This window comes from Pantherophis guttatus, chromosome 12, assembly GCF_059756535.1.
Source record: "Pantherophis guttatus breed Tessera chromosome 12, ASM5975653v1, whole genome shotgun sequence".
In the NCBI taxonomy this organism is placed as follows: domain Eukaryota; kingdom Metazoa; phylum Chordata; class Lepidosauria; order Squamata; family Colubridae; genus Pantherophis; species Pantherophis guttatus.
Genome location: NC_142074.1, coordinates 4,694,687 through 4,707,225, shown reverse-complemented (window position 1 = coordinate 4,707,225; position 12,539 = coordinate 4,694,687). Strand labels below are relative to the sequence as shown.

General features: G+C 43.6%; 1 protein-coding gene across 2 annotated transcripts in view; it reads right to left on the bottom strand.

The window, feature by feature from the left end:
* Positions 1–12,539, bottom strand: part of LOC117675996 (ligand of Numb protein X 2-like) — a 71,134-nt gene that overhangs the window by 57,465 nt on the left and 1,130 nt on the right. The window lies entirely within an intron of this gene.

Here is a 12,539-nt window from a genome sequence, read left to right as displayed (position 1 = left end):
TACCTTTTTCCCATCATTTCTGCTGTTATTCCAAGTTCACTTCACACTTTTATTTTATTGTTGTCTACCTCCTTTATCCAAGCTACATTTTTGCTGTATTTTTTTGGATTGTTTCTTGTTGTCAGGTGTTGATTGGTTCATTGTAGTCTCTCCATAGATGGCAAAGTGGTGGAAACGTTTCTGATTTAACTGAAATTGGCAATTCTGCCTATAACGGGCAATTTGAGCTTTGTATTTGCTGATCTTCTTGGCTATAGCTATTATTTATTTATTTGTTCAACTTGTATGCTGCCTTTCTCCGAAGACTCAAGCCGGCTATTATTTGCAACTTTATTATTTCCAGAGCTTCCTTAAGTATTGATCAGGTATTCTTTGGTCTTCTTGTTCTTCAGCTTTTTTTATTCATCTGTTCTAGCTTGCTTGCATTTGATCTTAGCATGCTGATCTTATTTCCCAGTCAAATCTTCTGTTTTGGTGGTGTTCTGTTTGATTTTTTTTCCTTCTTTATTGAATTTGCATTCCAGATATTCAGATATAACTGCAGCCATGCTGTAAATTAGTTGGTTTGTTTCTTGAAGTGAGCTAGGGTTTATGTTTGATATTACAGTATTGGCATCTTTCAATGCTTGTGCTAGATGTTTCTTCAACGCAAGCAACCTTATTCTGGTTGCTTTTTTGTGCTGTCCTCAGTGCTCAGTCATTCTTTGTTTCAATTCTTTTACTTCTTTAGAGGTCTTTGTTCTTTTTGAGAAGGCATAGGAGAGGATGCTTGGTTTTGGGAATAAAAAGAATTCAACGAGCTCCCCCCGGAGATACGGAGGATCCCGGATCTGCGCACCTTCCGCCGCGCGCTTAAGACTCATCTATTTCATCAAGCCGGCCTCGCCTAAATCTTCCCCCTTTTACATGTGGAAATTTTAAATTTGTTTTAATTATAGGGTTATAGGTAAGGCGTTTTAAATTGGGGAGCCATTTTGGATTTAATTTTCTTTTAACTGTATTTTAATGTCTATATTATATGTTTTTTAATCTTGGCTGTTCACTGCCCCGAGTCCTTCGGGAGAGGGGGCAGTATAAAAATTTAATAAATAAATAAATAAATAAATAAATAAATAAATAAATAAATAAATAAATAAGTAAGTAAGTAAGTAAGTAAGTAAGTAAGTAAGTAAGTAAGTAAGCATGCTGGCTTCCTCTGCTGCTGACTCCCCCTGGTTTGCCTCTACAATCTGAGCTTCTTCTGGCAAGGCTTTGATTTCTTTGCAGTATCTTTGTATCTCTGCAGTTCTACTAGTCTACCAGTTCTACCAAGTCAATACTTTATTCGATAGTATACATCGACATTGATCTACTAGCCTCTGTTCTGTTCTTTCTGATTCTGGATGTTGTTCTTTCCAGAACTGTTACATTCTTTTTCTTCTCGCTGGACTTGCTTTGTAATTATGGTTTGTCACACAGATGTTTAGACTGGATTTGGCATTTTCATCCACCTATCAAGTCCTTCCCAAGAACCTGGGATGGCAGATGTTTTTCACATTGTTGGTGTTATAGGCGTTAAAGACCTAAGCTGTTCCAAATAAAGCTGCCTTTGGCAATTAACTGATGGTGAATTTGTCAGTGCCGACAGTGTTCAAGTGATGTTCAAATTGTTTGGGGATTATTATTAGGTTTTAGTATGAATATTGTTTTTAAGAATCTTTTTCAAATGTCATCGAACTGGAACAGGATCCCAAAAAAGTGTATCAAATAAATATTTATATAAAAATAATATACTCACATATTTTTAATTCCTCTTATTTATCAGCTTTTTTTACTCTGGAAATGAAATTTTTGGAAAATTTCAGTGGCTATAGATAATATTTTCTACTCTCATTCTGAATATGTTTTATCTTCCTGAAAATATATTCCTTCACTCTTAAACACAGAAATCTAGACACAATTCGTCACACTTTGCTCTTTATGTCTTTCATTTCAGAGAAGACAGAAAAGAACTTGGTATGCAATTTTAAGGACCAAGACTGAACAAATCATGTCTGTCTGCTGCAATTAAAACACAAAATCCCTAAACAAAAGAAAATGAGAGAGGATTTAGCACATTCACTGAAAAGATTTAGCAATAAAATGTTTAGCTTCTAAACAGCAAATACAACGTTGAGACTCAGTGTCTACCAACAATTTTCTTAAAAAGCCCATTTCAATACACGCACCATTCAATCTTTATCAGAAAATTACAGTTTAGTTGCTTTTACAAGAGTTAATCCTAAACAATTATTCTATCTTAAGAAGTATTAGCGAAGTACAATGCCTACAGCCACATTTCTAGTTTGGCCCTTTTTTTTCATTCTAGCCCAATCATGCCACGTACAACGTTTTTAGCAGCTTCAGACATGAAAGAGATTGTTGGAAAGGGCAAACTGTCCATACAATACTAATCACAGATACACTCTTTGCCCTACCTCGTCGTTAATACTCCCTGAAATTTACTTGGCAAGAAAAATTCCTTATCCAACAGAATTTGGAAATGTTAATCAGAGTGTCTAGCCAAACAGTGATGTACTTTCCCATACCCAATCATTCCTCAAAGGTGGCACAGCAACAAATCCTCTTATCTAATATATAATTTGGAAATATTATTCAGAAGAGATAGTCAGACGCTTATTAGCATATCATATCATGAACAATTCATTCCAGAAGTAGAATGACAAGAAACAACACCTTCTGTTTTGAATTTAACAGTAATTTTAGATGCAGTTCAGTGGTGAGAAAAGTAAGGTCTTGGACTAAGAAAAATCAAATGCACAGGTGTAGAATAGATGGTACCTGGCTCAACAATAGTAACTGAGAGAGACCTTGGAGTCCTAATGGACAATTACTTAATCACTTAAATATGAGACAGCAGTGTGCTGCAGCTGCCAAAAAAGCCAATGAAGTCTTAGGCTGCATCAACAGAAGGATTATTATTATTTAGAAAATATATATTGCCGCCTACTCGCACATGGCAATTCAAGGCGGCTTTAAAGGATACAGGTAGTCCTCGACTTACAATCACAATTGAGCCCCAAAATTTCTGTTGCTAAGTAAGACATTTGTTAAGTGAGTTTTGGCCCATTTTATGACCTTTCTTGCCACAGTTGTTAAGTGAATCATTGCAATTGTTAAGTAACACAGTTGTTAAGTGAACCTGGCTTTCCCATTGACTTTGCTTGTGAGAAGGTCGCAAAAGGGGCTCACACGACCCTGGGACGCTGCAACCTTCATAAATATGAGCCTCCAATTTTTGATCACACGCCCCTGGGGATGCTCCAATTGAAAAATGGTTCTATGTCCCTTTTTTCAGTGCTGTTGTAACTTCAAATAGTCACTAAATGAACAGGGGTCTCCAACCTTGGCCACTGTAAGCTTGGAGGACTTCAACTCTGCAAAGCTGGCTGGGGAATTCTGGGAGTTGAAGTCCTCCAGACTTACAGTGGCCAAGGTTGGAGACCACTGACCCATAGAATCAAGTTCATGTAGACTGTTAGTACCACTTTATACTGCACTGGTAACACTTGGAATATTGCATCTAGATTTGGTGACTATGGCACAGAAAAGATGTTGAGACTCTAGAAAGAATGCAGAGAAGATCAACAAAGATGATAAAGGGCCTGGAAGCTAAAAGTATGATGAACAGTTGAGGGAATTGGGTATGCTTAGCCTAATGAAGAGAAGGATTGGGGTGGCATGATAGCTGTCTTCTGGTACTTGAGGGGCTGTCACAGAGATGAGAAGGTCAACCTATCCTCCAAAGCATCTGAGGGCAGGGCAAGAAGTAGAGTGGAAGAGTGTAAAAGTGAGAACCAACCTAGAACTAAGGAGAAACTTCCTGACAGTGAGAACAATTAATCATTGCAACCACTTGCTTCCAGAAGTTGTGGGTGATCCATCACTGGAGGTTTTTAAGAAGAGATTGGACAGCCATTTCTCTGGAATGGTATAGGGTCTCTTACACCATTCCAGACCTCTGAGGTGTGTGTGTGTGTGTGTGTGTGTGTGTGTGTGTGTGTGTGTGTAATAGAAGATTTCCAAGGCCCTTTCCATCCCTATGATTCTATTGTGAAACTACATTCTTCATTCATAAAATTACAGTGAAAACACAGGACTCCCAAAAACTTATTTTATTTTTGTAAGCGTCCTGAGACGCTATTTTTAAGACCATTTTCTTACCTCCATGAAATATATTAAGAATGGCCTAATTTCAAAGTTTTTTTAGAAACAACTTCAGGAATTTTGAATAGCTGAAATGTCAATGTATTTATACAACTCGTCTTCTCTTCTCTTCGACTGTTCCCTGCAACCATGCACCACTTCCATGTCTGGCCGTAGCCAAATACTCATTTCCATTACTCCTCTGCCTTCCAATGACTCTATCCAAAACTCATCTACTCCTGAACACTATATGCCAAATACACACCTTATTTAGCATAATTACTATGAGAGCCAGTTTGGTGTATGCTTAAGGCATCAGGCCAGAAATTGTGAAACCATGACTTCTAGTCCTGCCTTGGGCAAGATGCCAGCTGGGGGACCTTGGGCCAGTCACTCTCTCCCAGCCCCAGGAAGGAAGCAATGGCAAACCACTTCTGAAAAACCTTGCCAAGAAAACTGCAGCGACTTGTCTCGAGTGTCTGAGAATTGGACAGGATTGAACAGAAGAAAAAAAATCTTCTTCAACGAATATATTAGTGTGTCTGCCCAAATGACACCCAGGTCAATAATTTTGTTTCAGCGGCAGTAAAACTCTTGAAGGCAAAGATATTAAGCTTTATGGGGCACCGTTCTGCCAGCATCGGGGCCTGAGGACGCTAAGACTAGTTCAGGCATGATTTATAAGAAGGATGCCATAAAAGTTAACAACGAACCTCCAACTCTCACCAAAGCTACGGGTGATATTCAACAGGTGCAGCACAGAGACCCAGACAGATGGTTAATGAGAATAATTCTAGAACGAGATGTTTTAAATTGAAATAATCTTCAGGCTAGAGGTTTTGCTATTACAGGTAGTCCTAGACTTACAACAGTTCACTTAGTGACCAAAGTTACAACAGCACTTTAAAAAATAACTTATGACCATTTTTCACACTTATGACCGTGGCAGCATCCCTACGGTTACATGATTTACACTTGGATGCTTGACAACTGACTCACATTTATGACAGTTGCAGTGTTCCTGAGTCATGGGATCCCCTTTTGCAACCTTCTAACAAGCAAAGTCAATGGAGAAACCAGATTCACTTAACAACCATGTTACTAATTTAAGAACTGCAGTGATTCACTTAACAAATGTGGCAAGAAAAGTCATAAAATGGAGCAAACTCACTTAACAAATTTATCACTTAACATCATAAAATTTGGGCTCAATTGTAGTCGTAAGCTGAGAACTACCTGAATTTCTTGAAAACTAATAATAGGCCAAATATACCGTTTCCCCTAAAATAAGACATCCCCTGATAGTAAGCCCAATTGGGCTTTTGAGCGCATGCACTCAAATAGCCCTCCCTGAAAATATTTAAATGCATGCAGAGTCAATCATTTCTTCTGGTTTCCTCCATGCACCCCAAAATAAGACCTCCCCAAAAATAAGGCCAAGCGCTTATTTTGGGATTCAAAAAAATATAAGACAGGGTCTTATTTTGGGGGAAACACGGTACATATATTTAGCATAATTTATTCTGGGCTTATTGTGAGTGCCAGTTTGGTGTAGTGCTTAAGGTATCAGGGTAGAAATTACGAGATCATGCCTTTCAGGCCTGCCATGGGCACAAAAATGACTGGGGGACCTTGGGCCAGTCACTCTCTCAGCCCCAGGAAGGAAGCAATGGCAAACAACTTCTGAAAAACCTTGCCAAGAAAACTGCAGAAACTTGACCATTCACTCTCCAAGAATCAAGCACAATTAAAGAAAAAGAACATTCTGGGGCATACAATGTTTAATTCAGACTTCTGATTCTGATCACCATCATATACATTTCCATCTTATAAGCTAATAGATCTCAACATCGCCGCATTAAGTTTTTGCAGAAAATATTAGAAATCGGTGAATTTATAAAAATTAGCAGACAGCTCTGCATTTCAGGGCACTTAAGATCAGCAATTGGTTAGTTGTATTAAATGTTTTTCACTTCAGTTGGCTTTCCCCATGCCATGTTTATTAGGAGAGTATCAGGTTCCAACATAAATATACAGTACTGAGAGGGCTAATATGTAGCAGAAAAGCATACTTGTAAATCTAATGACGACCTTTTGATAAAACATGATTTCTGAATTGTTAAAGCACACACCTCCATTTTCATTTTGAGGAAATTTACACCCAAATCAAATGCTATGATTAGGATCTTATTCAGTTCTTAATATGTAATGATACTACTGTAATAGATCTCTCAAAGATTGTCTGACTGCTTAGGGTCGTGATGGTGAACCTGTGGCAGGGAGAGCAGAGGTGAAATCCGATCAGTTCGGGCAAACTGGTAGCGGACATTTGGCCTGGGTCGCCGAACTAGTAGCGACCGCTGGCTGGCCACGCCCCCGAACTGGTCCCCCAGTCGCAGCTCACTTGCCCTGCCGAGTCTTTGCTCTGCAGCTTGCCTACCTGAAGTGCTGCGCCCCAACTGAGTGGCCCTGATCTGCCTGCCAGGTAAGCCTGCAAGTCGCAGCCTAGCTAGCTGCCTCTGCCCCCCCACTGTCCCAACCTGCCTCCCCCACTCCCTTCCCCGCACCCCAGACATGTTTGCCTACCTTCCATGCGGCCTTCCCAGTGTCCCCATGGCCAGCTTGCGGGCAGGCAAGCGGAAGGCCACATGGAAGGCAGGCAAGCATGTCAGGGCCACGGGCTGCGGGGAAGGGAGCTAGCAGGCTACTCCTTTCCCCGCAGCCCTGCCATATATGCCTGCCTTCCCCGTGGCCTTCCTGGCGGTCCCCCACGCCACCTTGCCTTCCGAGGTCAGTGCCCAGGCAGGGCCAACCGGTGGGTGGATGGACGGCCCTTGGTGGAAATGCAGATGCTGCGCTGGGGCTGAGAGGGGTGGCGGCGGCGGTGCTCCAGGAGGGTAGGCGGATGTCCCAGGGCTGTTGGAAATGCGCACCACATGTGCAGCACTGGAGCACAGCTGTGGTGGTGCCATTCGCTTTCTTTCCTCTCCCACTGCGAAACAAAAGCGAACGGCGGCGGTGGTGCTTCAGGAGGGCAGGTGGACATCTGCAGCCAGGGGGGAAGGAGGGCGGCGAGAGCAGCGGCCCCTTCCAAGCGCAGCACACAGAGGCAGGGGGCAAGGCGGCCCCAGCGTGACTGTTGCTGGGGAGACACAGAGATTGCTCGGCCAAGGTAGCCTTGGTGGGGGCTGCATCAGCCTCTCTGCCTGCACCATGTCCCGCTCCGGCCGGCCGCACAACTACAAGTGTGGCGACCTGGTCTTTGCCAAGATGAACGGCTATCCGCACTGGCCTGCCCAGGTAAGCGCTGCCGCCCAGGCGAAAGGGAAAGCACTGCGGGCTCCATGATGGCACAGCTGGGCCTGGCCCTCTCCCCACATAGGGAGCTGCTGCCCAGCTGGCCATCGGCGACTTCCACACCTCTCGCTCCACTTCTTCACTGGTGGGAAGTGGTGCCACGGCCAAGCCTCCTTCCTCCAGAGCGCCGGACTCCAGGAGCCGATCTGTAGAGAGCAAGCAGGTGGCTGGATGGGAAGCCAGTGGGCTACTTCGGACCCCAAGCCCCACAGAGTCGGCACAGAAGGCACGTGAGCTCGGATGGAAGGTAGCCCTTTCTGAGGCATCCCCCTACCCTCTTTCGATTGCCCTGCAAGTGGGGGACTCTGCCTTTGCAGAATTGGGGTGGGCAGTTTGTACGAAGGATTGGCGGGGGGCAATGCGCAGCCCTCCAGGATAGAGACCGGGGCAAGAGAAGGCTCCGAGGTTCACTTGGGCAGTCAAGCCAGATGGCAAAGGGAAACTCAAAGCATTGGGGGCTTCAGAAGGGCAGAATGTGCTTCAGAATGTGCAGCACCAGGACGTCCGTCTGCCCTTCCGGAGCACTGCCGCCCCCTCAGCCGCAGTGCACTGGCTGCGTCTCCACCAAGGGCCGGCCGTTGTCAGCCTTACCAACATGCTGGCTCAGTTGGGATGATGGGCATGCTGAATATGCCGGTGGAGGATTTAAAAGGTAAGGCTGACACTGGCGGCGAGGAGGGAGATCTGCTGCGCTCAGCCAAGGAGCCACCTTGGGGGGACATGGCGAGGCTTCCACGGGGCCTTTGGGTGACTGCCATCTGCTTGCCTTCCCCTCCGCCTCGGGTCCCGCTGCCCGCATCCAACCCATGACGGGGAACTTGCCAGGCCAGGCCACCCACCCTCCAGTGCACTTTCTTCCTTCTTCTGCCACTGAAAGAAAGAGAGAAAGAGAAAGAAAGAAAGAGGAAGGAAGGAAGGGAGGGAGAGAGATAGAGAGAGAAAAGAGAGACAAGAAAGAGAAAGAAAGAGAAAGAGAGAAAGAAAAAGAAAAAGGAGGAAGGGAGAGAGAGACAAGAAAGAAAGAAAGAAAGAAAGAAAGAAAGAAAGAAAGAAAGAAAGAAAGAAAGAAAGAAAGAAAGAAAGAAAGAAAGAAAGAAAGAAAGAGAGGGGAGGGAGGAAGGAAGGGAGAGAGAGAGAGAAAAAAGATGAGGAAGGAAGCACCACAAACCCTGGCACAAGACGTGGCTTCAGAAGTCGCAATTTAGGGCTGGAAGGGATCTCGGAGGTCATCTATAGTCCAACCCCCTACTGCAGCAGGAAACCTTACATCGTTTGGATTATTTTGGTGCCTCTAACAGAGAGGAAAATTGCAAGAAAGGAGGAGTTTACTAGGACAAGGCTGCTATGCAGAGGAAGGCAGAGATAGTCCTTGACTTATGCCAATTGCACCCAAAATTTTGGTTGCTAAGCAAGCGTGTTGTTAAGTGAGTTTCACCACATGTTACTCAATCCATGACATTTCCTGGCTCTAACAGTGAGTAAGGTGAGTGACATCAAGTTGGCCATGCCCACTCGGTCAGGTGACCACCAAGCCACGCCCACCAAGCCATGCCCACAGAACCGGTAGGGAAATTTTTTCAATTTCACCACTGACGCAGAGCCCTCTCTGCTGGCATGCGTGCCATCGCCCCAGATCAGATCTCCATGGCATTTCTTTTGTGAGCTTCTGTTTCCCGGCAAACGACAAAACAGAAGCTCACAAAAGAAAAAGATCTTACCTCTTGCTGCGCTGACAATGTTGGGATGCCCTGCCTCCCACCAGCCAGCTGGTCTTTGGGTCTCTGCTGCGCATGTGCGTATGTCCATGCATGCACATGTTTGCACATGTCCATGCATGCGTGCAGGCATGTCCACACATGCGCACGTTGCTGGTGTTGGGAAGCCCCCCCGCCCGCTGGCAAGCTGGTCATCAGGACTCTGCTGCATATGCACGCATGTCCATGCATAGACATGTTCACGCATGTCCATGCCTGCGCATGTTGCCCGTGTGGAGATGCCCCACCTCCCGCCTGCCAGCTGGTCTTCAGGTGTCTGCTGTGCATGCACGCATATCCACACATGTGCACATTTGTGCATGTCTGTGCGCATGTCTGCACATGTGCACATGCGCACACACATTTCAGTTTGGACATGTGAGTGCAGTTTGGGCACTTGGTGTCTAAACGGTTCGTCATCACTGGCTTAGGGAATGAAAAGAGCATAAATGTGGAAAAACAAGCCAGCAGCATCATGCTCCTTAAAATGACCCTATGGCAGTGATGGCTAACCTTTTCCGGACTGAGTGCCCAAAGTGTGTGTGAATGCGCCGTGTGTGACTGAACCCCCAAAATGCAATGCGTGTGTGGCCCCGGCATGCACCCCGCCCCCCCATGCATGTGCCCGAAACCCGCACATGTACGCACGCCCCACATGTGCCCCATACCTGTGCATGAGCGGCAGAGACCCAATAACCAGCTGGCTGGCAGGAAGCATGGCAGCGGAGCTGAACTGGAGCAACAGCTTGCTTGCCCATGCGTGCCATAGGTTCGCCATCACGGCCCTATGGTCTTTGGTTGATTAATATTTAGAGCCGAGGTGGCGCTGTGGTTAGAGTGCGGCACTGCAGGGTACTTCACTGCAGTTGGCAGTTCAAATCTCACCGGCTCAATGTTGACTCAGCCTTCTGAGGTGGGTAAAATGAGGACCCAGATTGTTGGGGGCAATATGCTGACTCTGTAAACTGCTTAGAGAGGGCTATAAAAGCACTATGAAGCGGTATATAAGTTTAAGTGTGGTTGCTATTTAAATTATAACATTATTGATGGTATGAAGCTGTCTTTGTTACCAAAGATACCCCTCCAAAATTATTATACAAAAATTAAGTAGTCATTTGTATTTTCCAGTCTCTAATATATGTTTTTATATAATATATCAGCACACCATCTAAGGCTCCACCTAAATTCTCTTCTGTAAAGAACTATAACTACTATGTTGCCTCTAAATGAAAAGGCAAACTTTACCCAGGAATTTCCTGTGTAACACCTGGGATTTAAAAAGGTGAGCTCTTTAAAGCAGCAAAAACATCTTTATCTGAATTTTAAAAAGAACATTTTATGGGAATATCACAGTTGTTTTTTTTATCACCAGATGTTGAAATTGTACCCTTGTTCTATCCATGTTTCTAAAATCTGGATTATAAATTACGAATGCAGATTTTTTTCTCCCCCACTACATACTCAAACATAAGAAATGCCCTATTTTATCCCACCAAAAAATAGGCCAGATGGAACTTTGTATTAAAATTGCTACATACTTCGCCATGTATAAAATGTTTATTTGGATGCATTTTATTAGCCTCACCCAAGTAAAACATTATCAGAAATACCAGTACTTCTTCCTGGCCTGTACATTTTTCATGCCTGTTTCATTCCTATGTAATTATGCACCTTTCTTACCGGAGTGTTTGCAAAATGAAAGATGCTATTTCAGAATGTTTTGAATGTTTTACCCAGAGGTCTGGTGAAACATTTAACATTCAAAAGTGAGCGATACTCCCAAAGCAGCAAATTATCCCTTCATCTCAAAGCTCTCCTTAAAGCTAAGCAAATTCAGTTAACACTCTTTCAAACCGAAGACAAACAAGTGGTTATCTAATCAAAAAGGGCAGAGTCCACATTTAAACCAACGAAAAGAGCAACTGTGAATCACAGTGTTATTCCAAATACAGCCTTTCCATGGTTTTACAGACGTATCAGAAAAAGGAGGGGAAAAGAAAAACAAGGTGGACAATTATATCAGGTAAAGCCTCTTAATATGTTCGGCTCAGGAATAAATTACTGCATTTCTAGAGCCAGATATTATTTCTTAAAAGCATTCCTATTTGATATAATAGGAACATGTGGCAGTTCAAATTAAAAGCAATCCTGAATTATGCCCCTAAATACATTTACTAGAACTTCAATTACACAGCAGCTGTTACTGCCCTTGGGGTAGCCATGGGTCAAGAATGCACAAACAGAAATGGCGAAAGGTGTACCAGGGCCCAAACCCCATATGGTTTCTCCCGTTAGGGAGGGAAACAGTTAATACTGGGTCCCGAATGGGTGATATATGTAGCTTTAAGAATGTGGTTTGCTATTACTCCCTGCAGGGATGCACCGAGTCACAATGGCTCTTGCTATTGTAGATACAAAAAAAATACTACAAGAATCTTTAATCATGCTGATTATATAGGCAAAAAAGTTTTTTTAAAAGTTTGAATCTTTAATCTCCACTCTTTCTGTAGTTTATGCATAGCTCAAAAGACTGCTTTGAGAAATTAAACTATTTAATGTCTGCACAGTGCAGAGCTGTAATAAATGTAACCCGTTTTTATCCAACAGAGGTATAGTTTGGACAGAATATATATGTGTGTAGCCACTTGCTTTACCCACAAGGCAAAGAAAATGTTCCCCTCCCAGCAACCCTGTAAGTACCAAGGCTAAAAATTACAGGTTGTCCTTATTTAATGACTATCTTGTATAAGCGACTGTTTGCAGTTATAACAGTGATGAAAAAGGAACTTTGTGACCAAGCCTCACACTAACAATCTTTGCAAGTTTGTAAAGCAAAGTTGAAGGAAGCTCATAAACATGGTTACTTTTCACTCAGCAACCACTTCACTTAACAGCTGAGTTGCCAGTCCCAATTGTGGTTGCTAAATGAGGGCTACCTGTAGTAACCGGCCCCCAATTATCAGCAGTTGGTCCAAATTTCTTGAACAAGACTCCTTGTAAGGTAAACAATAGCACCCGCATCAAGCCAGGATTTGAGGTATCCTTCTTTCCTAATTACATTATCACAGTAGAGCTGGACAAAAAAGATGCAGATTCCATCCATTCTCAACCACAGAAACTCACTACGAGATTAATAAATCTCTCCATCACCAGTGAGGATACCCCTAAATTCTCAGCAGGCTTAACCAGCAGCTTTATCAGGACTTAGAAACCCACAGGATCCTCATTAATACTAAGGGACCA